Raw genomic sequence first — 25,910 nt, forward strand, 5'->3', positions numbered from 1 at the left:
AGAGGCATAATTTGTTATTCCTTCCCAAATAGCAACAACTTGATCAGAGAACGAAACCTGCAAATGAGGTCTAGGGTTTACATGGAAACCCTAAATGAAACGCGGGGTTTTCAATTTTTTAGGATTTCATTTCCCCCCTGCTATTAAAGAATGGAACGTGCGTTCCATTAAAATTTATAAAGCGATGCCTTTAGATGACACACATGTGCCCTCCGTGTTTTTTTTTTCTTTTTTGTTTAGACACTAATTTAAGGGCACGCAATAATGCGTAACCTAAATCGTTAAACTTTTTAAAGAGATGACACTTTTTAATGTTACTCTCTTTTGCGTAACATAAATCAATGAGTGTCATGGTTTGCGCGTCGTAAAAAGGGTCTTTTTCTTGTAGTGTTCTTACCCTTTCCTTGCCTAATAGCCAAGACTGGGGCAGCTGTAGTGGGATTCGATGCAACAGATGTATCCTTGAGGTTGCTCTCAGTAGTCCTCAAAAAGCCTTGAAGCTTACTCAAACTGACCTCCTCTTTGTTCATGTGGTAGGTCATGCGAAACTGGTTGAAACAGGGTGACCGTGAATGAAGAATGATGTGAATTTCCATCTCTTCATCGAAGTTAACATTTAACTTCAGCAGGCGGTGGACATACCTCTGCATTTTCTGTAGATGAGCAGTGACAGACTCTCCGTCCCTCATCTTGGTCGTGATCATCGAAGTGATGATCTTGTACCTCTCCTCCCTAGCACTCTGGTGGTACCGGTATAGCAAATCGCGGTGCATTTCATACAAATAGTATTTCTTGTAGGACTGCTAGAGTTCTACAGTCATTTTCACGAGCATGATGCAATGTACTTTCGTAGCATCTCACTCGTGGGCCTCCAAGGCAGCAATCTCCTTGGGAGTAGCAGTGTTTACATTCACCTCCTTCAGCTCCTTGTAGAGGACATGCTCCTTGTCCTTGTAGCGGGTAACCATTTGGATGTTGCAGATCTAATCATTAAAATTGGTCCAATCGAAGATCACCCTCCCATACAAGTTCATGAGTGAGAACGAGTCGGATGAGGTTTAGCCTGAAGCGTGGTTGTTGTTCGAGTTCAACATCTGAAAAGGGAAAGAGACAAAGTTTGATTAGATAAGAACCCCCAATTAAACACCAAAATGAGAAATTAGGGTTAAGATCCAACAACATTATTTACAACTTAAAAGAGGGATGCCATAATTTAAATTGCAATTAATTTGAAGGTAAGTGAATGATGATTCACCAATTTCAACCATGAAAAACAAAAGTGATTAAGTTATATATGTTTAGAAACTCCTAGATCATTTGAGATTCATTGAACTTTTCAATGGCATGTTTAAATCTCGATATGCCCCTCAACTTTGTAACTGAGATATTGAGGATCACAAATATGGTGTGAATAACCATGCAAATGTACATGGTACCCTCAATGTTACAGTCACCTAATGAATGTGTCGGTTAACCACACACGCTCCATTGATCTATGAAAATCATTGAGTCACCCTTTGCCTCCTTTGCTTAGAGCCAAATTAGTGTGTCGGTTAACCACACATGCTCCATTAACGTCTTAGAAAGGGTACAAAGTGTAATTCCATAGAATAACATCAAATTTACATTTTCCTAAAGTAACTAAGATTGGAAATTTTATAAAAAATATTTAGTTACTTTATTAATCATTATTCTTTTAATGAGGAATTAGTTTTCCTATCCTACCCGTTCGGCTAACAACCCTCCACCAATCAAGGAAGCGGTGGGTGAGAGTGGACACCCATTAAACAACCATTTTATAGGCCATAACCTTATACCCCCTGATAGACCGGCTTCGTGAATGAGGCCTACTAACGGTAAGACTAGCATTTATCTTATAGATATATAATAATTATTCTTATAATATTATAATAGTACACGGTGAATTTTAAACTTGTAAAATTCTATCGTTTGGAATTTAATTTTTTTTAAATTAAACTTTTAATCAAAAATATAAATTTCAAAACTTGAGGGCAAGTTTTAAAACATTTCAAAACTATCTAGATCAAAATCCAAATAAGCAATTAAACAATTAATTTTGATGATTATCTAATTTTGACCTAATCCAATTTCATGCAAGATAACTGATCAAATAATTCAAATAATAAATATTTATCAAATAAGATAGTAATTATCTAATTATATGACAAAAATCTTTTATTTTGACAAAGATAATCATAAGGAATCAATAAAATTCATATTTTATTAATTAGAAACAAGTATGGTAATTATCCTAAGTCAAAATAAGCAAAAATCCTGAAGATTTGTCTGTCTGACAGGCCGACTCGACGAGCCCTATACAGGACTTGCCGAGTACCTCATAGGGCTCGACGAGACTATCAAGCAGATAGCATAAAATTTGATTTTAAGAAAAGAATAAATACACCATGCATCAAATACAATAGAACCCAAGCAAGACTCTGATACCACTGATGGGTTTTGAGCAAAAGAACATCCTATGTGTACATGCAAAACCCTAAAGCTTTGGAACTAGGTTTCTCTATTGTACATGCAAATTTATCCAACGCTTGCAAACCCTAATCTAGCATACTATGAAAACGAGATCTATAATAAAACAAGTTTAGATGATACCTTTCAATAGTTGCAAGAATCTTCAATCTTCAAGAGCGTAGTATCACAAGTGTAATACCTATAATGGCTTACAAACACCAAGGCAAGAAGATGATTTAGAAGAGAGAAGGAGAGAGAGGCACAATTTCGGCTCTAAGGAACTCTAGGGTATCTTGGGTGGCTGAAATCTGTAGCCTTGGGGTCCCTTAAATAGATGCGCTGCTAGGGTTTTAGTTAAAACCCTAATTGGATGACTTAGGCCCTAAGCAGCTTCAAGAACCTTCTGGAATAAGGCCCCTTCGATGAAATTAGAGTGGGCTCCCACTCTAAATTTCGTCCCCCCTTATATCCATAAGGATGCACAACCCAAACTCAATAATCATAATTGACAGTTTCAGTCCCCTTTATTTAATTAATCTCTTTTAGCCACAAAATTAATTTTTAACTAATTATTAACCAATATTAATTAAACTATATGATTCTCTCTTAATATATTATTAATATAATATATTAATAAATCATAATAACCTCTCTCTCCATAAATCATATTGTCCAGTTGTTTTGTTGAAGGCAACCAAAAAGGACAATGCACAACCGGGTCAAATACATATCAAATATAGTTACGGGCTTAAACACTAATCCAACACACATAGCCGAACACCCACAAAAAATAATAAAAATAAAAATAAACATCTAAGAAAAATGTAATATTTAAACCCACTTAGACTAAGAACAATAGATGTCCTTAAGTCAACAAGTATAAACTCAAATAAAAAAAAAATAGGAGATTTCCATAGCCGTAAATATAGATTACATATAAAATATTTAGAGTAAGGATCCTATACTATACAAAATATAAAAATAAATATAAACTAAGAGTTTCCAATCACCAATCCTTTTGTACATGAAAACTCATTAACATAGCATTTGAATTTCCACTCCCACTGGCTCGTTTCCTTATCTTTTACGCGAATATGCAACCATATTCAATCATGCACACGAAAAGCAAACCTCTAACTGTCCAACTTTGATTCGGTAAACCCAAATTAACTCACGAGATAAATTCTTCTCGCAATCACTTTCAAAACTTTGAGCACGTGATTCATGATCGCAAACAGATTCCCATTACATCTGATAACCTCCCATGGGTTTTAATTAGTTAACATTACTAGTAATTTTAATTATTATTACTGTTCCCTGTGTTCGATACCTTACTTACCTGCACTAGACGACTATTCAATTAGGTACATTGTCTATCGTTTGTTGCTTTTTGTCTAAGTTAATTTGGATGAAAACTAGTATATTTTACAAGTATCAGGCTTCTGTCTAAATCTTGGGAGGAAGAAAAGCTTGAAAGAGGAAGGTGCGAATAACATTATTTATGGTACATATGAATCTTTCTACTTCACCGTTCTGTTGTGATGTGTATGGAAAAAAAAAACGAATTTGTATTCCATTTTAATGCAATTGGATAAGAAGAGCTTTGTTATTAAATTCTCGGCATTATCACATTGAAATGATTGGATTTCAGCCTTAAATTGATTTTTTTACATAAGTGTGAAAGCTACAAAAGAAACATTATAAACTTCTTATTCCCACATAATGGAACACCCACAAAAAATAATAAAAATAAAAATAAACATCTAAGAAAATGAAATATTTAAACCTACTTAGATTAAGAACAAGAGATGTCCTCAAGTCAATAACTATAAGTTCAGATAAAAAAAACCGGAGATGTCCATAGCTTTATATATAGATTACAAATACAATATTTAGAGTAAGCATCTTATATTACACAAAATATGAAGATAAATATAAACTAAGAGTTTCCATTCATCAATCCTTTTGTACATAGAAACTCATTAACATAGCGTTTGACTTTCCACTCCCACTGGCTACTTTCCTTATCTTTTATGCGAATATGCAACCATATTCAATCATGCACACGAAAAGAAAACCTCTAACTGTCCAACCCTGATTCGGTAAACCCTAATTAACTCACAAGATAAATTCATTTCGCAATAAATTTCAAAACCATGAACGGGTGATTCATGATCGCAAACCGATTCCCATTACAGCTGATTACCCCCTGTGTTTTAATTAATTAACATTAGTAGTAGTTTTAATTATTATTAATGTTCCATGTGTTCGATACCTTACTTACATGCACTAAACCACTGATCGATTAGGTACATTGTCTATATTTTGTTGGTTTTTGTCTAAGTTAGTTCGGATTAAAACTAGTATATTTTACACGTATCAGGCTTCTGTCTAAAATTTAGGACGAAGAAAATCTTGAAAAAGGAAGGTGTAAATAATATTATTTATAGTACATATGAATCTTTCTACTTCACCGTTTTGTTGTGATGTACATGGACAAAAAAAAATCTAAATCTGAATTCCATTTGAATGCAATTGGGTAAGAAGAGGTTCGTTATGTAATTCTCGGAATTATCACATTGAAACGATTGGATTTCAGTCTTAAATTGACTTTTTACATAGTTGTGAAAGCTAAAAAAGAAATATTATAAACTTCTTATTCCCACATAACGGAACACCCACAAAAAAATAATAATAAGAAAAATAAACATCTAAGAAAAATGTATTATTTAAACCCACTTAGACTAAGAACTAGAGATGTCCGTAAGTCAAGAAGTATAAGTTCAAATAAAAAACAGGTGATGTCCATAGCCTTATATATAGATTAAATATAAAATATTCAGAGTAAGGATCCTATATTATAAAATTATAAAAACAAGTATAAAGTAAGAGTTTCCATTAGTCAATCCTTTTGTACTAAAAACTTATTAACATAACGTTTGAATTTCCACTCTCACTGGCTAGTTTCCTTATCTATTCTGCGAATATGCAACCATATTCAGTCATACACACGAAAAGAAAACCTCTAACTATCCAACCCTGATTCGCCAAACCCTAATTAACTCACGAGAGAAATTATTCTCGCAATCACTTTCAAAACCCTGAACGGGTGATTCGTGATCGCAAACCGATTCCCATTACAGCTCATAACCCACATGTGTTTTAATTAGTTAACATTTGTAGTAGTTTTAATCATTATTACTGTTTCCTATGTTCGATACCTTATTTACCTGCACTAAACAACTATTCAATTAGGTGCACTGCCTATTGTTTGTTGGTTTTTGTCTAAGTTAGTTACGATTAAAGTTAGTATGTTTTACACATATCAAGCTTCTATCTAAAAGTTGGGAGGAATAAAAGTTTGTAAGAGGAAGGTGCAAATAATACTATTTATTGTACAGATGAATCTTAATACTTCACTGTTCTATTGTGATGTGTATGGACAAATAAAAATGAATTTGAATTTTATTTGAATGCAATTGGGTAAGAAGAGGTTCGTTATTAAATTCTCGACATTATCACATTGAAACGATTAGATTTCGGTCTTAAATTGATTTTTTACGTAAGTGTAAAAGCTAAAAAAGTAACATTATAAACTTCTTATTCCCACTTAACAGAACACCCACAAAAAAGAATTAAAAATAAACATATAAGAAAAATGTAATATTTAAGCCCACTCTTGTATATAGATTACATATACAATATTTAGAGTAAGGATCCTGTACTATACAAAATATAAAAATAAATATAAACTAAGAGTTTCCATTCATCAATCATTTTGTACATGAAAACTCATTAATGTAACATTTGAATTTTCACTCTCACTGACTAGTTTCCTTATCTTTTATGTGAATATGCAACCATACTCGATCATGCACACGAAAAGAAAGTCTCTAACTGTCCAACCCTAATTCCGTAAACCCTAATTTACTCACGAGATAAATTATTCTCGCAATCACTTTCAAAACCCTGAACGGGTGATTCATGATCGCAAACTGATTCCCTTTACAGCTGATAACAACACCCCCCCCCCCCCCCCCCCCCCCAACTGAGAAACATCGAAATTAGTAGTCAAGAACGACCATAATCAAAGTCAACTATCATCCTAGAAAAATTAGTAGTCAAGAACGACCATAATCAAAGTCAACTATCACCCTAGAAAAAAGGTTTCACATCAAAGGTTATTCGGTCTAAATATTAGAAGTTGTTAAATTCATGGTAATAACAATAATACCAAAAGGCCATGACATGTTTACTTACAAAAAAAAAATGTTAGATTTGTGTTTTCATGCGAATAAAAAGGGCAACCGAGTATGACAAAACCTATTATGTTAATATAATTAATGCAAAAATAAATCACATTATCCACCAGGGTCTCTATCATCATACGATTTAGCATATCCTTATCCTTTGAATGATCGTCACACTTCTTTTGAGATCATGATCAACTTGCTTTGTCATTTTTTTTTTATAAAGGTTGAGGTTGATTAAAACAATCAAATTATAAATAAATTCATTTACTTGGGTTTGCCAAGTACTCAAATTAAGTCATACGAAGTTCGGTTCATTTAGTTAAACTATTCAACGTATCTCAATCGCACGATAAATACGAACTTTCGGTTGTTCTAGTGAATCAGTTCACACATTCATCGGGAACCTTTTTTTTTTTTTTTTGTTTTTTTTAATTTAATTTAATTTAATTTAATTTAATTTTTTTTATGGTACTTTGAATATTTCCAAATGCTTATCTCAAAGAATACAATGCACCTAACAGAATATACAGAAAAAGTTTCAGTCTTTAATTTAGTTCGGTAACGTGGGTCTAATATAATGAATTAATGATATTATTATTCGGTCATACAATAAAAATATACATCAGTTTTCTGTGCAAAAAGAATAATCAGGCTGAGGAGTTTCTACGACGTTTTAATTTTACTTTTTTTTTTTCCTTTTTTTTTTTGTCATTTGTTTATACATATAAGTTATATGTGTGATAATCTAAAACATCATTAAGGCACCAATGGTTTAGATTTATTGATTTAAGAGGAAAATTTTAAATGGTTTTTGTCCTACAAAAGAACTCTCAAGTTCGTTATAATTTTAGATTCCATTATACCGGTATGTGATTTTAAAATTTTGCATGATCAACTTCATATTTTAACATATGCATATAAAAAAACTACTTATACTTTTATCTTTTTATATTCTATTTATCATTTTTATTAGTTATTTATATTTGATGTAAATATTAAATTTAAGATTATAGGATCGGAGATGAAATAATATCTGCATCATTTTTATTCTATTTAGTGTTAAAAAATGAAGTTGAATTGAAAATGGTCTAAAGGAATTTGCGTCTACACTATTCAACTTTTTACTATTCTTTTTTAATTAAAATTGGCAAAAGAAAAGGATACAAAAGATGACAAATGATAAGAATTTTTACATGGATCATACAGGGAAAATGACTTAAAAGACCAATGAAGTTTTCAACTCGATTAAAATATCCTAATTATCTTTCTATCGTTCAAGAAATACCAATAAAACTGTTGTTTTGTTTAAAAAACCAAATTAAGTTACCGGGTTGTTCACTTGTAATTAAGAGGAACCGACAGCTGTGGGTTAAAACCTTTTGTTAACCGGGAAATGGAAGTCAAGCAAAATAAAAGATGACATGGCTTTGTTTTGCTGATTACGTGGAATTAAAAACACCCACCCTCACTAAATTACATGGCGATCTAGGGTTTTCACTCACAGGAGGTAAAATCGATTTCTACACAAAGGGAAATCGACGAGTGCAGCAAGCATGTCAACAAATGGTGACTCCCTCACCATTGATGTCTACCACCAAGCTGTATTTTGTTCTAATCCCTTCGTTTACTTCCATCATAAGAAAGCATCTCTTACAAATCTAGACGTATGTAACATGGATTTCAAGGTCTTCAAGACCTACCTCCAAAATTTGATCAATAATAGATGTCGGGATGTGTATTATTGTCGTAAAAATCGGTCCCTCGTGGATGGGTTGAGGGAGCTCAGAGATGAAGAAGCTATTGATAAGGTAAAAAAACATCTTATTCACGATCCATTTTGCCCCTGTTATTCAAACTATGTAAAAATAGACCATTTTGCCCCTGCTATTAAACCTGTTCTTAAAACTGCGTAAAATTGGACCATTTTCCCCCTGCAATTATTTTATCAGTGGGGACATCTGTTTTGGTTAATGGTTAACCAGTCGCATAAACATCTGTTGTGTTGTTCATTAAACTGTAAAAGGAAGCTGTGTGGCCTTTGCTTTCTACCAGAAAACCTTTAAAAAAACAAGTTGTGAGACTTCAAAATACGCGAGAGGAACCCACAACCACAAGGGTAAGAATCCTCAAAAACCTTATTTTTCTTCCAAATATTGGAGCTTGAGCTTGAAGCCATCACATACCAAAAGAACCAAAAGAAGAAGAAGAAGAAGAACTAGTAGAAGAAACGCAGGAGAAGAAAAAGTGGCCTTCCTCATTTTTGCCCTAATCCCATTTTAAATAAAGATGCCATGTCACCCACATCCATGTCATCAATTGTTTTGCCAACTCGTCAACTTTTAATCGAACTCCTACTTCACCTACAAGAACCGGTTACCACCCGGTGTTATTTGAAGAATAGACAATCTTTGTTGGTGTTTCTTGTAAGATGTCATACTTGGTTGTTATTTTTTGAACGATCAAAAGATAATTGGGGTATTTTGAACGATTTGTAAACTTCATTGGTTTTTTAAGTCATTATCCCCGCAACATATTATAAATTTAAGGACGAAATCGTTATAAAAGCCTTATGAAACTTCATAATTTTTTGTGAACATATATACTATCTCTATAATTTATTTTTAAGATTATGCGTGAGTGATAACAGTATAATAGTATTTTGTAGAAATAAGGCATACAACCCTTGAATCAAGGGATCAAAGGATTGTAGATGATGGAGTGGGTGTAGGATTGTCCCAAACTAAATAGGACACACCTCATTTAAATCATTTATTTGATACTCAAATAATATATTTAACAATAATTTAATAGGTATTTGGTTCTTAAGTTCTAATTAAGAAAATTATAATATTTTATATGTACTGTCGATGTGTGTGGTGTCGACCCGTTGTTGCCTCTCTTAAGCATCTTTCCGATCATGACCGGCAAAAGGGGGTTGTTTGATCGCTCCAGTTTCATTATGGAATCGAGATGGAGGCCCGGTGATGCTTGGAATAAGAATCGTAGCGATATGGACAAGACCTGGGATTATAATTCGTACTACAAGGGACAACGACAAGGGCTGACCGGAAGGAATCATCACGTAACTTCTTTCTTTGTTACAAATGTTCTAGATTCAGTTTTTTTGAATGATTTGTGGCATGCATGTGATCATATTGAAAAAGTTGTGGATGTTTTTATTTCCAATAAGAAGTCTCGTACGAGGAAATTGTTTGGTTTTATTAGATTCTCGGGTGTCCAAAACAATGATTATATGGTTAAACAGTTATGTGATGTGTGGTTTGGGTATTATAAACTTTTTGCGTCTATTACAAGATTCTCTAAAAAAGATTCCCCTTTCTCTCATTATCATGCGATTCCTTTTAAAATTGAGAAAAGAGGTGATTTGGTGAACTCATATGTTACTATTGTTAAGGGCAATTCTAAGGAAAGTCATGGTAAAGAACTAGTTGAGGAAACCATTGTTCTTCCTTTTGAGGATTTTATCATGAAAAAAAAGAAACATGCATGTCTAGTTAAAGCTAGAGACTTCCCCACCTTACCTAATCTCTAGATGCTTTATTTTGTTGAGGGTTTTGACGACTTTGAGATTCGATATGTAGGTGGGTTATGGGTTATGTTTGAGTTTAAGAGTAAAGATGCTTGCAAGAATTTCTTGGCTAGTGATGTTATTAACCATTAGATTGTGAAGAAACTTGCTTAGGATAGAAACTTTGTACCATTGGGAAGACTTGTTTGGGTTGATGTGGAAGGTTTACCCTTTCGTGCTTGGAGAGAGTATGCATTAAGAAAAATCATTGCTAAAAGGGGTTTTATTGTGCATCTTAATTGTCACCACTAGTATTTTAGCTAGGGAATTATGTCCTCATGTAAACATCAACTATTGCAATACTTGTAATGTAACAGCCCGGAATTTCAGGTATTGTTATAATATTGTTTTTGGGGTGTTTTAGGAGGGGACTCAGCGAGTTGGAGTCAGACTCGCCGAGTAGGACCACAGACTGGGTCGCGGGTTAGCGACTGGACTCGACGAGTCCATTATGGACTCGGCGAGTCTGCGCTGTTCAGCGGAAACCCTAGCCGTTCGGTTTTGGAACGTATATAACGGACTTATAGGCCGTCATTGTCCGTCTTTAGCGACTGAGAAGAACCCTAAATCGGTTGTGGGCATCTAGAGAAAGGATTGAAGGCCATTGGTGAGCTTGAAGAAGTTATTGTGCAAGGAAGAGAAGGGTTTGGCTAAAGGAACAGCAAGGGAATCAAGTTCTGAGGATTGGGGACACAGAGAGTGCATTATTCAGGTAATATTTCGGATCATATTCTGCTATGTTGATGTGTGCATGGATTTAGGGTTTATGGAACCCTTTTGTGACTAGATTGATTATTACCCTTGTTCCCCAAACGATTATAACCCTGTATTAGGACCTTTAGAGGTCCAGAATGTCCCATGCCTATGTATTTCGGGAATTAAGAGAGGTTTTGGATTGGAATCCTTATGCCTTAAGTCAAAAGGTAAATTACAAGTCTTGGGGTGTAGCATGAGCACCTAAATGAAGGTCTTACGTGTTGTACCAGCTTAGGAGGACCAGACCTATGAATGGTCGGGACAATACTGATCTCAGGAAGCAGTTTGATCGACTGCATGGCATGGACTCGCTGAGTCCGATGAACAGACTCGGCGAGTAGCTTGGAGATTAACTGGGACTCGTCGAGCTGTTCTTCAGACTCGGCGAGTGGAGTCGGGGTGGCCCCGCGATTCTTCCACGAGGAACTCGTCGAGTCAAGAGGGATACTCGACGAGTAGAAAGGGAACATCAGGATTTGGTGAGGACGTCTAGACTCGCCGAGTCGCCTTAGCACTCGCCGAGTCCGGTCAAGTTGACCGTTGACCGTTGACCAGAGTTGACCTACATGTGTTTTCTTAGGGTCAGTGTCTTGAAAGATAAAAGTATTAATAAGGGATATATGATATTATAGGGAGTCTGTAGCTCGGCGGATCGAGTGCGAGTGATTTCAGGAGTCGCTAGCTTTCATTACCCACGAGGTGAGTCTTCTCACTATACTGTACCCGGAAGGGTTTAACTGTGTGACCGGAAGGTCGGATATGATATGTGTTATAAGTGCTATAAATGGAAAGGTAATTGCTATGCGTGCTATGTATGTTTATATGGGCCGGAAGGCAATATGTTATGTGACTGAAAGGTCGGATATGATATATGATATATGTGCTATATGTGTTAGGATAAATGTATTATTTGCTGTGTATGTTTATGGGCCGGAAGGCAATACGTTATGGGCCGGAAGGCAATATGTTATGGGCCGGAAGGCGATTATCTCAAGGGCCGGAAGGCGATTGTGTTGTGGACCGGAAGGTCAGGGCCTGGAAAGGCGTATATGCGTAAGTAGTATACTGGGGAACTCACTAAGCATTTATGCTTATAGTTGTTATGTATGTGTTTCAGGTACTAGCGAGGACCGTGGGAAGGCGCCGGCATGACGAGTACACACTGTTGATATTTTGAGATCTTGGGGATTTTATGATTGTATTTTGATATGAAATTTGGAATAATTATATTTGGTTGAAATAAATCACTTATTTTAAATGAAAAATTTGTTTGAAAATTTGCGTTGTTACATGTAAATATCATACTCTATGCTTAATCAAAATCATCCATTTGAATCAAAACTCCTGAGTGAAGTTCAAAACCTAATACAATACATCTCATATATTTAACTATGGGTCTGAAACCCTAAAAATCCCAATTCAAATTTATTATGGACTATGATCCTCTTATTGGGCCTAATGGGCCAATAAACTTTCAAGTTGGGTATGTTGGGCCAAGGAACCCTATTTGGGCTCTAATTGGACCCACATTCATTAAGCTAAAGTATTTTGGGCCATGTTGGGCCTAAAATGACCCACTTCATTTTTATGGGCCTCGCCCTACATTTCTCCTCACACAATCTCATTCTCGGCCCAATAAAAAAAAATAACAAGATGACAAGCTAAGTTCCACCTAATCTTTGTATGGTGGACTTCCATGCTTAAACACAACTAATATCAAGACAATCACATACATCCATGCAACATTATTTCAACATTTTTCTCCTTCTTCTCTCTTCCTCTTAACTCTCAGCCAAAGAGTGTCACACCACTCTCATCTTCTTTCATTTCAACTCCACCAAAAATCTCTCTAGAACATCAAGAATTCACTCATCATATCTCCAAAATTTCGAGCGTGTCTTGTGAAAGATGAAGAACTCTTCATCAAAGATCATCACTCCTGGTAAGTTCTTGTTTGACTCGATGGTTTAACTTCAAGTTTATACCAAAAATCTCTTCTTAACCCACATCATTTCATGATCCATGCTCTTAGAACTTCTTAGATCTCGAAAATCTCCTCAAGGAAACATCTAGGGCTGAGATCTTCTCATTTCCTCACCAAAAACCGAAAGCTTCAAAGCAATGTGAGTTCATACCCCTTATTTTTTATTTTTACTTTGTTTTGAAGGAGAATACAAGTTGCTTTGTGTAGATCTATGTGTGTATGCATGATTTTTTTGTGTTTTGTAGTTATATATGTGATTATGTGTTGTAAACTTCACGAATTTAAAGATATAGTAAAAGATGAAGCTATTGGAATAACATAACACTTTTTTCAACTTATCTTACAAAAAAAGGTTTTAAAATACATACAAGTTACTTAAAGCTAAGAACAACTTCATAAAAGGGGCTAAAAGTAACAAAAATGACAAAAAAAAAGTTGAGTTATTCGTGTAACTCACGATTAGTATGGGGTTCAAAAAGGATTTTTTTTTTTTGCTAAACATGGTTAATTTCGACGTGTGAGACTTTACAAGAACTAAAAATGTAAACATTTTCATAAATGGGCCTAATTTGGGCTTCTTGCGAATTTGGGACAAAATTTGTAACTTTTTGGACTTTTGTCAGCTTAAATGTCATTTTCAACGAAGTTGTGCCAAAGATGTAAATTTTTGATGAAAGAGATTAAAGATGTGAAATTATTAAAATTGGGCCAAAAAGATGAAATTTTCTATAATTGGCCGAAAATGCACATCCTTATAAAAATCAAGCAAAAAATGATATTTTTGACAAAAGTAAGTTAAAAATGTTATTTTTACAAACACTAACCTTAAATGCAAGTTTTGTTCTAAAAAGGGACCTAAAATATATTTTTACCACAAATGGGCCTTAACTGTAAATCTTTTGCTCAATGCGCCATGAATGTCCTTTTTACAAAAAAGTGGGTCTTTTATGTTATTTTTGTAAAAAAAAATTAAACTAAAATAAACAATAAAATAACAAAGGGGTTAATTTTGTCAGTCTCATGTTATTGGGCCTTAGTGGCCTATTTATATGCTTGATAAGTCATGAATACTCTTTATATGTTTATTGGTCCTTATTGACCCACTAACATGCTCGATGGACCTTGGATACTCTTTGCATGCTATTTGGGCCTGTAAATAACACACATGTGAGATGGGCCTTAGTGTCTTTTTTATGTATATTTTGGGACCATGTTATATAATCTCATTCCTTTCGAGTCTTGAAATGACTTACATGTTTAGTGAGCCTTAGTTGTTCACTTACATGATTCATTTGGGCTGGAGTATGCTTTATATGTTTCTCTTCGCGTAAAATTTGGATTAAGGATCTAGTCAGACGTGTCGGTTGACACCTATTGAGTGTACGATCGTAGCCTGTAGTTATAATCAGAGTCTCTTGGAGGGAGAGAGGGGATTTGTGTATATATCTATACGGGGATAACACCCCACACCTGAGTTGTTCGCTACAGTTAGACGAAACTAGTCTAGGGTGACGAAAACTTTATTTTATTCCGTCGGCGTCCAACAACACTATGACAGACGAAATTGTCATTATCTAGTATGGTTATAGAGACTCACTTAGAAGAATTAACATTATAAATTTACGGGAGACCATTCTCTTTTCTAATTGGATTACTCGGGAACATACTCATGTCGGTACTCAACCTCGGGGGTTGGTATACCAGCATTCTCTTTTACAGACAACATAGGGTTGTCTGGGGGCATTCTCTGTACATTCTTTTTCCATTTTCTTCATTCTCTTTTGCATACTAGTAAACATGAACACACATGCATTAATACAAAATTGGACACAAACATACTGAACTGTTTTCAAAAAATGTAGGATTTTCTAGTGAATAAAAAATTATACAAATCATTTTCTCAAACATGCTTATGAACTCACCAACATTTTTATGTTGAACTTTTTAATTAACTTGTATTCTCAGGAAACCGTTGAAGCAGGTTGGCCAGAACAAACTAATGGATATTTTGTTATATTTTGTTTCATCATACTATAATGATTTTGGCATGTGATAGTCAAACACAATACTCGATGAAAACAATGTATGTTGATGATATTACATGTGAGATGATGATGATGTTATGTTTCAATTATATACTATGTGATGATACTACAAGGATGATGTCACGAACGAGACCCCAGACGTTTCCTCCGTCTGGTTCAGGGGTGTGACAGATTGGTATCAGAGTATTGTTTATAGTGAACTGACATATTTGATCATACAGGATATGCAACTATAAATACAATTGGACTAAAACACTCTGAATAAGGTAATACCTAAGTATACATGAAAACTATAACACTAAAAGTCTCCGGAGGAAATTTAACACCGTGGTTAAACCCAGACAATTATGTAGTCATATTGGGGATAAATATAGCATGATAAACTATATTTATTCAAAATACGATCAACATGTGTTTGGGAGTAAGCATGGTGGGAAATGAATCTAGAAGCTTACCTCGTATCCAAGAACTATAAGGAACTCAAACGTAAACAATTAAAATAGTATAGGAGTATTTTGGAAAAACTATATACATACTCTCCTTACATACTTCTCACCCTTCCAGTTTTGCACACAACCTTCATGGAAGAAAGTACATCAAGGAATCCTTTACTATCAGGATTTGGTAGCCTATGGGCTAATTGAAGGAGACCCTACGATAGGTCAAGAGGCAGAACCCGGTGTTGGGCCTGAGCAGTACATGGAAATAGACTACGAGTTTGGATAATTCGATGAGGTTATGGAGGAGGATGGGGACACTAATGAAGTTCCCAGTGAGCCTCCCACTTCAGAGATAGTACACGACCACTCCGCAGCACTACATGATCCCATCGATAGGACTCGCTCCTTAGAGGAGGAGGTTGCCACCCTTCAACAACAACTATTAGCAGTAGAGGCCCAAGCCGTGCAGGCAGATCACGAGAGGGACGAGGTCGCCAGGGAGATGAGCGAGATGGTTGATCTCGTGGTGCGACACTTTCGCATGTGATTTCACCACCAGACCCCTTCTTGACGCAACTATTATCTGTTTATCTACTACCTACTACCGTTATGATTTTCCTTTATGTACTACTCTATGTACTATATACTACATTATTAAGTGATTACACTACTCATGTAGTCGTTACTCTATCGTATTTTATTTCAATTTATGTATTGTATGCCTTATGTAGGCAAATTTTCATGTACTCAAAAGTTTATTATTAATGGGAACGACTATATATTTTCTCATGATGTTATTATCCGCTATGTGTTCTACTACTTTTACTGCATGATGATTGTATGCATTCACTTACTTACACATAATCAAATCACTGACACTATTCTATAAGCTAGAAATCGTGAAACTAGAATACACTAGATACTCAACATCTTCCATTCCATGACAAAAAGTTGCCTCGAAGACAGACACGCAGGAACCACAACGCAACATCACCACTGCCTCCACCAGAAATGGACTCAGCTGCACTTCAAGCAGTAGTTTCAGTTACAGTTATAGCAATGCTGGCTCATATCTACAACAGTAACAATGGTGGAGGTAATGGGCAAGGGGTCGGAAGCTCAAACCATGGGATGAACCAAGGACCTACGAGAACCTGCACCTACAAGGAGTTCATGAACGCCAAGCCCCGAACCTTCAACTGGACGGAGGCGTGATAACTTTGAAAAGGTGGTTAGAAAAAGTGGAATCAGTATTCAAGATCTGCGGATGTCCCGAGTGGTGCAAGGTGAAGTTTGCAGCTTGCGCATTAGTCAATCAAGCTTTCTCTTGGCGGAATGGTCATGTGGAGTCCATGACACTTCCTGTGGCAAATGCTATGCCATGGGAGGAGCTCAAGGACATGTTGATGGCCGAGTACTACCTGAGGGGAGAAATCCAAAAGTTGGATTAAGAACTGTGGAATCTCATAGTCCAAAACTCTGACATTGATGCATACATCTCAAGGTTCGGTGAGTTGTCACTTTTGTGTCCAGGGATGATCATGTCTGAAGGGAAAAAGATTGAAAGATTGATTTGGGGATTGACCTCTCCAATTCAAGGAAATGTAATCGTAGCAAACCCTAGAATGTATGACAGTGCTAAAAGACTAGACAAGAAGTTATACGACCATGGAAACAAGAAGGGTGCCGAAGCAGGAGAAACTGAAGTTAAAAAGGAAAGTGATAAAAAGAAAGGCAAGAACAACAAGCGTAAAGGGAGAAAAAACTCTGAGTCATCAAAGAAGCAACAAACAGTAGCCGTCCATGCCGCTACAGCCCAAGTTACCACAACACCACATGCTCCAGCCTCATCTATGCCAACTACTACCAGACAATACTCAGGGACCCTACCCAAGTGTAGCAAATGCAGTTTTCACCACCATGGAGAATGCAGGGAGATGAATTGCATGAGTTGGAATCGAAAGGGACACACCGCAAGAAACTATAGAAATCAGCCTCAACAGAACCAACATACCATTAACAACAACAATCTCAGCAACAATAAACAACAACAACAATGTTGGGCTAATTACACATGTTATAGGTGTGGATGAAATGGTCATTTCAAACACAATTTCCCCAATGCCAACAACTAGGGAGAAGGAGTGTCAAGAAGGGTGTTGACATTAGGTCAAGGTGAAGCAGTTCAGGACCCGACGGTTGTGACTGGTACGTTCCCACTTAACAACACTTACGCATGCATTTTCTTTGATTGCGGAACCGAGTGAAGCTTCGTTAGTAAAAAATTCAAACACTTACTAAATCAACAACCCCAGAAGCTCAACGAAGCATTCGTGGTGGAGATGGCTAATGGGAAAACCGAAACAACCAAAGATGTTTATGTAGGGTGCTCATTAACACTAAACAACCATTCATTTCAAATAGATTTGATGCCAGTAAATATTAGGAGTTTTGATGTGATAATCAGCAGGGATTGGTTAAGCCCCGACCATGCTGATATTATGTGCCGCGAGAAGGCCGTTTTCCTTCGCCTCCCCCATCACGAAACCCTAATAATCTATGGTGATAAACATGGCGCCAATCTTTGTCTTATCTCGTGCATCAAAGCACAAAAGTGCCTGCACAAGAAACACTATGCTTTTCTCGCTCATGTTGTGGATAAATCTAAGGAAGAAGTTAAAATTAGAGACATCCCAGTGGCATGTGACTTCCCAGATGTAATATCAGAGGACCTTCTGGGAATAGCCCCATAAAGGCAGGTCGAATTCCAAATCGACTTGATACCAGGAGCCACATCAATTGCCAAATCGCCCTACAGGTTAGCTCCCACCGATATGCAGGAGTTATCTAGTCAATTAAGCAAACTGTTGAACAAAGGATTCATCAGACCAAGCTTCTCACCTTGAGGAGCTCCGATCTTGTTTGTCAAGAAAAAGGACGGATCCTTTAGGATGTCCATCGATCACTGACAAAAATCGATATGTACTCCCTCGGATTGACGGTCTATTTGACTAGCTTCAAGGATCTAGTTACTTTTCCAAAATAGACCTAAGATCTGGTTATCATCAACTTCGCGTTCGAGAAGAGGACATTCCAAAAAAAAATTGACCTCGATACGGTCATTCCGAATTTGTTGTGATGCCCTTTGGTCTAACAAATGCCCCCACTGCATTTATGGACCTCATGAATCAAGTCTACCACCCATTCCTTGATAATTTCGTGATCATCTTCATCGATGATATTATTATATACACTCGAAGCAAAGAAGAGCATGGTCAACTTCTCCATCAAATCTTGGAAACCCTAAAAGATGAAAGATTATATGCGAAAGGTCTCCAAATGTGAGTTCTGGATCCGGAGTGTAAAACTTTTTGGGTCACGTAGTCAGCGAGGAACGGATTCACGTAGATCCTTCCAAGATCAAAGCCACTAAAGGCTGGGCGATCCCAAAAACACCCACAGAAATCCGATAATTCTTGGGTCTCGCGGGCTACTATTGAAGGTTTATCCTAAATTTTTCCAAGATAGCCAAACACCTCACCGCCTTAACGCAAAAAGGCATATCTTTCAACTTGACGGAAAAACAAGAAGTCGCCTTCCAAACCTTGAAGAGAGCCCTCTATAGTACACCAATGCTATCCTTACCAGAGGGGACTCGAGACTTTGTAGTCTACTGAGATGCTTCGAACCAAGGACTAGGTTGTGTCCTCATGCAGCGTGGGAAGGTGATAGCTTACGCATCCAGGAAATTGAAGACGCATGAGGTAAATTACACCACCCATGATCTCGAGCTGGGAGTTGTGGTCATCGCCCTAAACATTTGCAAGCACTACCTCTACAGTACAAAGTGCACCATCTTCACCGAGCACAAAAGCCTCCAACACATACTACAAGAAAAGGAGCTAAACATGAGGCAGTGAAGGTGGGTTGAGCTGCTAAATGATTACAAATGCGAGATCAAGTACCACCCAGGAAAAGCTAATGTGGTAGCTGATGCCCTGAGCAGGAAAGAATACTCAGGTCTTTGAGTGAAAATATTATAAATAACCATCCACTCTCACCTAACCTCACAGATCAGGGGAGCCCAATCAGATGCATTGAAGTCGGAGAACGTCACAAATGAAACACTATGTGGGATGGATAAAAACTTTGAATCCATAGAGGATGGAACTTATTACTTCATGAATAGAATCTGGGTCCTTAAACATGGGGGATTCAGAGAGATAGTCATGAACAAAGCTCATAGAACGCGATATTTCGTCCATCCAGGTTCAGATAAGATGTACATGTACATTAAGCAACATTATTGGTGGCCAAATATGAAGAGATAGAAATAAACGAGAATCTTCTGTTCATCGAGGAACCAATCGAGATAATGGATAAGGAAGTGAAGCATACGAAACAGAGTTGTATTCTGATTATGAAGGTTCGATGGAAGGCTAAGCGTAAACCGAAATTCACTTGGGAACGCGAAGACCAGATGAAGTAGAAGTACCTCCACTTATTCTCTCGCTCATGATCCTACGTTTCAAAAGAATTTCTGGATAAAATTGTTGGATAAGGTGTCTAAGTCCATAACTATTTCTGGTATGTACTTGACCCGACCCGGCATGGTCCATTTGGGTTGCATGGCACCATGTAATTCGATAGACTAAATGAGAGAAATAACACTTGGAGATTATTAATATATTATAAGTTCTAATATATTAATAATATTATTTGATTAGTTTGATCAAGAATTAATTTAGAATTAATTAAGTGATCAAGAGATAACTAATTAAATATATGGGTTGATTATGTAAATCATCCATATCTTGTATAGTGGGCTAAAAGGCTCCATGGACTATCAAGTTGGGTTCCACCCATAGGATGCTCCATGGATAATCCATGGGAGTTACAAACCCATGGGTCATGGAAATGAAGAGTCATGACACATTAGGGTTTAACCCTAGATGTGTCAACACTATATAAGTGACATGTTCTCCACCCAAAATCGGCTACACTAAGAATTAAGAGGGCTTGGCTGATTTTGAAGAAGTGAGTATTCTCTCATATGTTCTTCCAAGAGCATTTGGTGTTGTGTGAAGCATTTGAGGCATCACACTTGGGGTGCTAGGCTCACAAGGTTTCAAGGAACACAGGCAACAACAAGGTAAGTTATTCTATCTATACTTTATGTTAAAATTGTTCCCCATGTATGCTAGATAGGAATATAACCTTGGAATTCAACTTTGCATGACAATTAGACAAACATAGATCCAAGGTTATTAGGGTTGCATGTACACTTAGGAAGTGTTAGAATGCTCAAAACCCATCAATGGTATCAGAGCCTAGGCTTGTTTGTTCTTATTTGTGCTTAAAAGTTGAAAACAGAATCGGAAATTTTGCTGTCTACGAATGGACTCGTCGAGTCTATAGGGGGGACCCGTCGAGTCCATGAGTATCTTCAACCAACTCGGCGAGTCAGTTTATGCACTCGGCGAGTAGGGTCGAATGAGTGCAGAATTTCGATTCAGTTGCTGGAAAATGAATTAGAAACATTACCCTAAACTGTTTTGGTAATTGAAAACTTGTTTTTGGTGGTGTAATGTCTTTGCTAATTCATTTACAACAACTAGTTATCAAAATTACAAAGTTTTATGTAATTTTTGATTGTGTTCATATTCATGTTCTTGTTCTTATGATGTTTTAGATGATCATAGGAATTATTTGTAACCTATTTGGTAGTTTAATTCTTGATCATAATGTGTTTTAATGGAGTCCATAACTTATCCTTAAGTTATGGAAAACCAAGAGTCACACTTGAGTTAAAACCATTAAGAAAACACAAGAGTTAGAAAAATGAAGAGTCTTCATTTTATTACTCTATTAAACTCATAAGTTACAAGAAATGAAAAGTTTTGAAAGTTACAAAACTTGCCCTCAAGTTTTGGAACAAGTAAAGTTAAGTTAAAACTTTAAGTTCCAACCCCTAGAATTTTAAAAGTTAAAATTCAACCCTTATACTTATATTATGATAATTTAATAATTATATATATATATGTATAAGAATAAAGTCGTCTTACCGCTAGTACGCCTCATTCACGAAGCCGGTCTATAAGGTGGGTATAAGGTTGTTGCCTATAAAATGGTGACTTAATGGGTGAATATTCTCACCCACCGCTTGCTTGACTGGTGGAGGGTCGTTAGCCGACCGGGTAAGACAAGGACTTATAAATTCTCATTCAAAGTATGATGAATATAATAAAGTAACTAAATGTTTATTAAATTCCCAATCTTAGTTACTTTAGGAAAAATGTGAATAAGGTGCTAATCCATGAAATTACACTTTAAACTTTGTCTAAGTCGTTGGTGGAGCGTGTGTGGTTAACCGGCACACTAACTTGGACTTAACAAGGTAGGTAAAGGGTGACTTAAGGTTTATTATAGTATCGGTGGAGCGTGTGTGGTTTACCGGCACATCGATTGAGTGATAAACTTTAAGGGTACCAAGTGATTTGCATGGTTACTTCACACCTCGTTTTGTGATCCTCGGCATCCCAGTCACAAAACCTGGAGGGCACTCCCGAGATTGAAACATGCCTTTGAAAAAGTTCATTGGATCTCAAAGAATCTAGGAATTTCTAAAACCAATAAAAACTAAATATCTAATATTTCAGTTTTCGTGGTGGAAATTGGTGAATCGTCATTCACCTACCTTTCAAATATGGTATAGCATAGATTACGGCATACCTCTTCTAAGTTATATTATATTGTGATTGGATCCTAGCCTTAATATTACATTTGGGTGTTTTATTAAGGACTCTCTTAAATCTAAACTAAACTTGTTCTTCTCTTTCAGATGTCTTCAAATAATGCTTCTGGCTCGAATCCTAATGGCTCCTTTACTCTTATGAGTTTGTGTGGGAAAGTCACCTTTGATGGATCCAACTTCAATAAATGGATCAGAAACATCAGGATGATTACCCGCTACGAGGACAAAGAATATGTCCTTGACAAGGAGCTTAAGGAAATTGACGAGTCCACTGCAACTCCCCAGGAGATCGCTGACTTTCATACTCATGAAAGAGATGCAACCAAGGTGGCTTGCATCATGTTGGCCACCATGACAGCTGAACTCCAAAAGTCTTATGAAGATTTCTACCCTTATGAAATGCACCAAGATTTGATGGAAAGATACCATCAAAGTGCACGACAAGAGAGGTACGAAGTCATCTGCTCCATGATAACAACCATGATGAAGGACGGAGAGTCCGTCACGAGCCACATGCAGAAAATGCAAAGGTATGTGGATCGTTTGCTGAAGCTCAATGTGAACTTCCCTGAGGAGCTTGCAATAGATATCATTTTGCACCCCTTACCATCGTGCTATGATCAATTCCGCATGACATATCACATGAACAAGGAAGAGGTCACCCTCAGCAAACTTCAGGGACTTCTCAAGACCGCAGAAACAGGTCTTAAGGGGAAGTCGGTTGCTATCACTCCTACTCCAGACTCAACTCCGGTCTTGGCAATCGGGCAAAGTCGAGGGAGGAAGAGAAAAAGATCTTCAAAGGGTACCAAGGCTCGGACCCTTGATGGCTCTTCTTCAAGTGGAACCAAGAAAGGTTTCATTACTCCTTCTTCTGACCCAAAAGAGGTTGAATGCTTCTATTGCCATGAAAAAGCTCATTGGAAGCGGAATTGCCCAAAGTACCAGCAGGATGTGAAGGATGGGAAAGTCAAACCCAACCATGCAGGTATTTACACTATCATTTCTAATAACTCACCCCATTCGAAATCTTGGGTCCTTGATACCGGTTGCGGTATTCATATTTGTTGTGACTTGCAGGGACTAGGAAGAAGTGAGAATGTGGAGCAAGGAAGAATAAACTTAATCATGGGGAATAGGAAAGTTACACCTGTCACCAAGATTGGAGTTTATACTTTATCGCTAAGTAGTGGGTTAAATTTAGATTTGAATAAATGTTGTTATTCGCCAGAAATGGCAAGAAATATTATTTCCTTTCATGCATTGTACAAACAAGGTTTCACCTTTTCGTTTGATAATGAAGTTGGTTCGATTAATGCTTTCTTTAATAATGTACTTTATTTTAAAGCATTACCTTGTGATGGTGTGTATGAAGCTGTATCTATTGTAGATAACTTAGGAAATAATGTTTTGTGTATTGATTCTACTAATAATAATAACTTGGATAAAGCATCATTATGGCATTGTCGTCTTGGACATATAAGCAAGAAACGCATAGGCCAACTCCAAAAGGATGGAGTCTTGGAGTCGTTTGACCTAAAGTCAAATGATAGTTGCGAATCATGCTTACTTGGAAAAATGACAAAGTCACCCTTCACAGGCTCGTGTGAAAGGGGAGGTTTGTTGGACCTTATACACACGGATGTGTGTGGACCATTCAAACATGCCACAAGGGATGCTAATCGTTATTATTTGACTTTTACTGATGATTACAGTAGATATGGATATGTCTACTTAATCAAGCATAAGTCAGAGACTTTCGAGAAGTTTAAGGAATTTAAACAGGAAGTCGAGAATCAATTGGGCAGGAACATTAAGATGCTTCGATCCGATCGGGGTGGTGAGTATCTTAGTTCAGAGTTCCTCGACTATCTAAGGGAATGTGGGATTGTCTCACAATTGACACCTCCCAGGACACCGCAGTTGAATGGTGTGGCTGAGAGGCGTAATCGAACCTTGTTGGACATGGTTCGTTCCATGATGAGTCGAGCTTCGCTACTAATCTCATTCTGGGGGTATGCCATAGAGACTGCCGCCCATATCCTTAATCTAGTTCCTACAAAGAAAGTTGCCAAAACTCCTCACGAGATGTGGACTGGTAAAGTACCTAAACTAGACCACATCAAGATTTGGGGTTGCGAGGCTTTCGTGAGACGCGAGACTCATGATAAGCTCGAACCCCGAAGCGAGAGGTGTATTTTCATCGGCTACCCATAGCAATCCTTTGGTTACCTCTTCTACAGACCTAGTGACAATGTGGTCTTTGTAGCAAGAAGAGGAGTCTTTCGAGAAAGAGAGTTTATAAGCCAAGGAGACAGTGGGAGGAAAGTTGATCTTGAAGAAATTCAAGAATCAAGTGGTGAAGGAACTTCAAACTCTAGCCCTCAACTTGAGGAGGAAACTCCTGTTGAGCCAATTGACGAATCTGTACCTCTGAGGCGTTCCACGAGAGTTAGGAGTGCACCTGAGCATTACTATGGATTCCATATTACTGCAGAAGGTGAGACACTTATTAGTGATGGGACACTAGTAAGTCAAGATGCCCTAAAGGCTACAAGGAAGCCATGGCAGGCCCCGAGTCTGCTAAATGGAAAGAGGCTATGGATAGCGAGATACAATCCATGTATGACAATCAAGTTTGGAACTTGGTTGAGAATGTACCAGGTCGAAAGACTGTAGGGTGCAAATGGGTCTTCAAGAAGAAGACCGACATGGATGGTAAAGTACACACTTATAAGGCTAGACTGGTTGCAAAGGGCTTCTCTCAAATTCCTGGAGTGGATTATGATGAGACCTTTTCTCCGGTAGCCAAGATTAAGTCTATTCGGGTTCTGTTAGCCATAGCCGCATTTCATGACTATGAAATTTGGCAAATGGATGTCAAAACCGCTTTCCTTAATGGGAAGTTGGCTGAAGATGTTTACATGAGTCAGCTAGAGGGTTTTGTCAGCAATGAGTACCCTAATAGAGTGTGTAAGTTTGAGAAGTCCATTTATGGATTAAAGCAAGCACCTCGCAGATGGAATCTTTGCTTTGATGAAAAGGTCAAGGAATTTGGCTTTTCTAGGAGTGAAGATGAATCTTGTGTATATGTCAAGGCTAGTGGGAGTATAGTTAGCTTTTTGGTATTGTATGTGGATGACATACTACTCATAGGAAACGACATTCCAACCCTGCAGGAAGTAAAGTCCTGGCTTGGAAAGTGTTTCGCTATGAAGGACCTTGGTGAAGCTGCCTATATTTTGGGGATAAGGATCTTGAGAGATCGGAGTAAAAGACTAATTGGACTTAGTCAAAGTACCTACTTGGAGAAGGTTCTGAAGAGATTCAGAATGCAAGACTCCAAGAAAGGAGAGTTGCCCATCCAGAGTAGCGCCAAGTTGAGTAAGACACAAAGCCCTAGCACTGAGGCTGAGATAGCAGAAATGAGTCGAGTACCTTATGCTTCGGCTGTAGGTTCGATCATGTATGCTATGACGTGTACTCGACCTGATGTAGCCTTTGCCTTGAGCATGGTTAGCAAGTTTCAGGGGAACCCTGGCAAGGCACACTGGACTGCGGTAAAGAATATTCTCAAGTACCTACGAAGGACTAAGGAC

This window comes from Lactuca saligna, chromosome 8 (genome assembly GCF_052625555.1).
Source record: "Lactuca saligna cultivar CGN05327 chromosome 8, ASM5262555v1, whole genome shotgun sequence".
NCBI classification, from domain to species: domain Eukaryota; kingdom Viridiplantae; phylum Streptophyta; class Magnoliopsida; order Asterales; family Asteraceae; genus Lactuca; species Lactuca saligna.